We start from the raw sequence: 6097 nt of genomic DNA, 5'->3' as shown, positions 1-6097 counted from the left end.
CCCTAATTACTAACTTTAATTTGAGCATTTAATTTCTTGCAATTTACTTTAATGCAATTTACTTTCTTGCTCATTTATTCATATTGCTTTTCCATTTGCTCACTTGAGCACATATTTTATGTTTATGTCATTTTCCTTTTGCTCATTTGAGCTCATTATTGTATATAAATATATTGTTGCTTTGTGTTTGTTTTGTCTTTGTTTGTGTGAACCCAATGCAAAAAGGAGAAAGGACTTAGAATTAGGACTTACCTATGCTTAAAGGAGTTCAAGAGCAACTAGGTCTCATGCCTTTAGAATGCTAAACTTGTTGAAGAGCAACTAGGCCTCATGCCTTTAGAATTCTAAATTTCAAAGTTGACTTCAAAGGACCCCTAATCTAAACTCATTCTTTGTCCATTCCTCTTATTGTGTTGTGAAATTTTTGATGCTTGCTCTTGTGTGATAGGGATTCCATCTTGAGATAGTAAGAAGGACCATTGTCATGAGTAGCCAAGTTAAGAGAGACAAGCCAAATGGAGATCCTAGGAGCTTGAATATATAACTTGTTTGATTGCTTGTTGCTTGCTAAGTCCAAAGGAAAGGAGCATCTCAAATCATCTCTATGATTTCAAGAAAAAGGAACTCCAAGGGTTTTATCTCTTTTCTTATCTTTGTATGCTTTAGGACTAGCCGTTCTCTTCTTCTCCTCGCTCTAACCCAAGCCAAACTCTTTTTGTGCAAACTTTGACATTGTTTTCAAACTAGAAACCTAGGCCTTATGCCTTTGACTTTTCAAAATCTTTTCATTAATACTCATTGTGAATAAATCTTAATCCAACTTTGACTTCATTTTGTAAATAAATCTAACTTGTAAATACAAGTCACTTCAAGTTGTTTTTGTGGTTCCAATGGCCACTTTCTTAAAATATTTTCAAAACATTAGCCATAGGTTTGAGTTATCATAGTGGTTGATGTAAACCTCACCTTATCCTTAGTGATTGGATTATAAGTCTTCCCTACTTATTATAGGGTTAACCCCTCACTAGTATGTTGAAGCCTTCCTCACATGGTGGATTGTTGGTTTAGGTTGAGTTTTCTCCCTTTGATAACAAAATACCTTAAGGCTTTTGATCAAATCAATTCACCAATCTTTGAGATTTTTACCCCGAACTACGAGGTTTTGATCCTACCTTTGTGATGGTACGTAGGCAATGGGTTCATCCATTCAAACAACAAAATTGTAAATATAATCTATTCTCTTCTCATCCCCCCAATCTTTTGCACATATTTTCACAAATACCAACCTACAACACACATTTGCAAAAAGAGGTTTCCTTAGAGTACTAAGGATGTTTTGGGTGCTTAAAACCTTCCCATTTCATAACCAACCCCCTTACCTAGATCTCTGACATTTTTATTAGTTTTTGATTTGATAAAACTTCTTACTTGGTTTTTGTTCGCTTTTTAGCCTTTCCTTTGGACAAATAAAAGTGCGTTGGTGACTCGAATTGTATGTTTACTTTTGGTTTAGTCAATAAACCATAAGGTAACGAATACCCCGCTACAGTGTCCAAGAAGCAGAACTCATTCAAGTCTAAAAAAATACAAAGGCGCAATCGGATGGGCAATTGAGGACTTGAAAGGTATAAGCCCGACCGTTTTCATGCACAATATCTTAATGGAAGATGATCATAAACCGGTGGTGCAACCACAACGAAGACTTAACAGAGCCATGAAAGAAGTGGTACGCAAAGAGGTTGTAAAATTGTTGGATGCAGGCTTAATTTATCGTATTTCCGACATTTCATGGGTAAGTCCAGTCCATGTGGTACCAAAAAAGGGGGCACTACGGTGATAAAAAATGAGAATAATGAGTTAATTCCAACCAAAACTGTTACAGGTTGGAGAGTATGCATAGACTATAGGAGACTAAACATGTAACAAGAAAGGACCATTTTCCGTTACCATTCATTGATAAAATGCTGGAATGGTTGGACGGACACGATTACTATTGTTTCCTAGATGGGTACTAGAGTACAACCAGATTGCGGTTGCCCCTGAAGATCAAGAGAAGACTGCATTCACATGCCCCTATGGTATTTTCGCTTATAGAAGAATGCCATTTGGGTTGTGTGTCGCATTACGCGAAAAACCGGCGGGAAAACGAAACAACAGAGCCGCCACCGTGCGTTATTTATCCCAAAGGAGGGAAAGGAAACGCTCGAAGTAAACCTGGAAAGGAATGGTCTCGCGACCAGAGATGCAAGGATCGGGAGTCGGTTATGTGAAGGGAAGGTATTAGCACCCCTACGCATAACCGACTCCCGATCCTTGCATCTCTGATCGCGAGACCATTCCTTTCCAGGTTTACTTCGAGCGTTTCCTTTCACTCCTTTGGGATAAATAACGCACGGTGGCGGCTCTGTTGTTTCGTTTTCCCGCCGGTTTTTCGCGTAATGCAACAACTGGCGACTCTGCTGGGGACCAAAGAGAAGTTGACCTCTTGCTGGTCCATCTTCCCTAAGCGAGTCAGTCCTAGCGCTCTGTAGGATAGTGTTGGTTGCTTTTACTGCTTTATTTATTGCATTTATGATTATGATGTGATTGTATATATGTGCATATATGTTTGCATGCATCAGTTATCATTGTGCTGGCTGTGTCTCTGTGTCTCTTTTGGGTGGGAGTTACAAGAGGTAAAAGGCCCAATACCCAGGCTATGAGTGAACTCTAGGACACCTAGGAATAGAGTGATTCATGGGAAGCGGGTGGTATTGCGCCACTTAGTGGAGCATGATATCACGAGCAGTTCAGACTCTGATGAGCTATTATCGGTGCATACATCGGGTGTGTACAGGATGATATTCTTGAAAGGGTTGTTTATCCTGCGTTTCTCTTGACCTTACCCTGGCCTAGATGATACCCGTGAGTGGGGAGGGAATGAATCATTACAGGTACCGTTGGTGACTCTTGATCTGATGGTGACTATGGTTCAGTTGGACTTATGGATATCTATCTCTGACGCCGGGGTTCTGTCCGTGATATCTATCAGCGGGTTCCGTTTATTTCGGATCCCTGGGTTGAATTTGAGGATACTTGTTCAGAGGATCTGGTTGTCATCCGTTCAGTGGATTTCCTCGATGATAGTGATATATTCCCTGGTTCCGTTTATTTCGGAACTCCCCAAGTTGGATTTATGGTTAATCGGGCCCTCAGATGATTGTAATCAGTTCAGAGACCGGTTCAGTACAGTTGATCCTCAGATGACTTGGAAGATGGCACAGTGACCTGCCTGCATGCATTTGCATCATTCCCATTTCGCATTCATCTGCATTTAACCCATGTCTATCCGTACTCAGGGTCCATTTTTTGATTAAGATTCTGGTCGAGAGACATCCGGATGTCAGAATGTTGTTGATGAAATATTATCCGTCTCAATGAAGCTAGAATCAAAGGACAGAATATTCCTAATACGGATAGACACTGCATGCGTGAGTCATATTAACCTGTTTTCTATTTTGTAGGTGTCAGTATCTAACCGGTGCGCATAGCTCTTCCGTTCAGACATCCTGCCAAACTCAACAAACTCAGACTGATGGATCCGCCTAACGCCGACATTCTCGAATTGAAAGAGAGGATGAGAGAGCTGTTCAAAGTCGTGCAGGGGCTCGCCTTGGGGCAGAAAGCAATGGCTGAGAGGTTGGAAAGGATTGAAAGCTGGATGATAAGGGAGAAAGTCCAGGGAAAGGTTCCGTCATCCGTAGTAAAGAAGCCCTCTAGCAATAGTCAGCTCGAGAAGGAGGTTGAATCAGGTGGTGTGCAGGCCAAAAAAGAACGCGGTAAGGATCGTTACCACCCTTATGCTGCCACTGTAACCACTCCTGTTGGTAATCCATCTGCACCACGGCAACAACCGCCACCTCAACAGAAGGCACCGAAAGCTAAGGGCCAAGGGAAGAAGGGGACGACGAATCGTCAGTTTGATAAGCCACCCGTGACTTATACCCTTTTGTTCAAGAGGTTGAGGGATCTTGGGTTAGTTCGGCCAAGGATATTGGTTCCTGTAGAACTGCATCGGAGGCCTGCAAACTACGATGAGAACGCTAGGTGCGAGTTCTATTCTGGAGCACTCGGACATAACATTGAGGGTTGTAGAGCTTTTAAGCATGCCGTCCAAGATATGGTGGATTCTAAGGCCATCAGTTTGGCACAGATACTGAATGATAATGTTAACCCCGTGACAGGTCCCGTGGGGGTGAAGGCGATCCAGAGAATGATGGAAGTAGAAATGGACGGTGAAAAATTTGAAACACCAAGTCAGGCAGTTGAAACCATCAAGGTAGAGGATGCCATTCTAGTTGAGAAAGAGAAGAAGCTGTCCATTTCTTCTTACAAACAGGCCATAGAAGTGGTGAAGAACGGAGAAGCCCTAGGCTGGGGAAAGATTATAGACATTGTGGTGAAAACAGATATGTTCGGGGTTGGCTATCAGCCAGATCAAGACTCGTCTAGACAAAACAGAGGACGTTGTCAACCGTTCACATTCGTCAGTGCCGGAATGCTGGATCCAGGTCACGCCTGTACAGTGGGTGAAGAGATTGACAGTGACTGCGAGCTTGACTCGTGGATAAAATCGTGCATACCAGGGAACTGGAAGGCCTCAAAGATCATCACTGTCACTCATCATGAAGAGTAGTATTTCTGTATTTCAATTCTGTTTGCATGAAAGCCATACGTTTTGCCCGAAGCGTAATGGTCCATTGTAAGGGCCATCTCATGTGTTTCATTTTGCAACATTTTGCATCAGTAATAAATGGATGTTTTTGTGATTAAAAGCGGTGTTCCCTGTTTTTCATTTATTTTTGCAGTTTAAAAAGTAATAAAAATGGCAATGTTTATTTTCATTTTTTCTTTCCTTTTGATTTGTCTTGTTTCGACCTCAAAAGTGACTATCCTCCTGATCTCATTGATAACAATTCGGTTACACCTCTGTATGACTTCGACAATCCGATCTATCAGGCCGAAGAAGAAGGCGAAGAAGATTGTGATCTGCTGGAAGATTAGCCAGGTCGTTGAAACAAGAGGAGGAGGTGATTCAACCGCATAAGGAGTGATTCAAGATTGTTATTCCAGGCACCGCCAAGGTCAGAAAGGAAGTGAAAGTTGGGGCCGCTTCAGGGGCTAATATAAAGAGCAGAATGGTAGCACTGTTAAAAGAGCATGTGGATACCTTCGTCTGGTTGTATCAGGATATGCTAGGGTCGGATACCGATGTCGTTGTGCACAAGCTACCATTGAGAGAAGACTGTCCTCTAGTGAAGCAGAACGTCGGTGCCGCGTATCAGAGTGACTTTGTTTCATGATATGATTCATCATGAAATCGAATGCTATGTTGATGACATGATAGCAAAGTCCCAAACAAAAAAAGGGCATCTGGTGGATCCGGTGCAAGTTGTTTGACCGGTTGAGACAGCTCAGACTGAGGTTGAGTCCGAATCAGTGCACTTGTGGAGTGCTGTCCGGTAAGTTGCCGAGGCTTATTGTGAACGAAAGAGGAATCGAGGTCGATCCTGCTAAAAAAACAACAAAAAACAAAAAAAAACAAAAAAAAAAAGAAGGAAAAAAAAAGAAAAGAAAAAGCAATGCAAGAAATGCCTGAACCGAAAACAAAAAGAGATCAAACGGTCAGGTGGATAATGATTGCCAAGGGGCATTGAAAGATAAAAGAATAAGTTGCAGGAACCTCTGATTCTGATGCCTCCTGTGGAAGGGACAACTGTTAATCTGGTACTTGACAGCCCTCAAGGGGTCTTTGAGGTGCGTATTGTGTCAGCATGACGAGTCTGGTCGAAAAGAGCATGCAATTTACCTTAGTAAAAAGTTTATCGACTGTGAAACAATACATTCACTGCTCGAGAAAACTTGTTGTACTTTGGAATAGGCTGCTCGCCGACTGAGACAGTGTATGCTGGTTCATACCACTTCGTGGATTTCCAAGATGGATCTGATCAAGTATATGTTTGGGAAGTCAGCATGGACCGGACGGGTGGCGAGAGGGCAAATGATGTTGACTGAATACGATATTCAGTACACCTCTCAGAAGGAAATCAAGGGGAGT

This window comes from Lathyrus oleraceus, chromosome 3 (assembly GCF_024323335.1).
Source record: "Lathyrus oleraceus cultivar Zhongwan6 chromosome 3, CAAS_Psat_ZW6_1.0, whole genome shotgun sequence".
Lineage (NCBI taxonomy): Eukaryota > Viridiplantae > Streptophyta > Magnoliopsida > Fabales > Fabaceae > Lathyrus > Lathyrus oleraceus.
The sequence above is the reverse complement of the archived record's forward strand: the minus strand, read 5'-3'. Positions refer to the sequence as shown.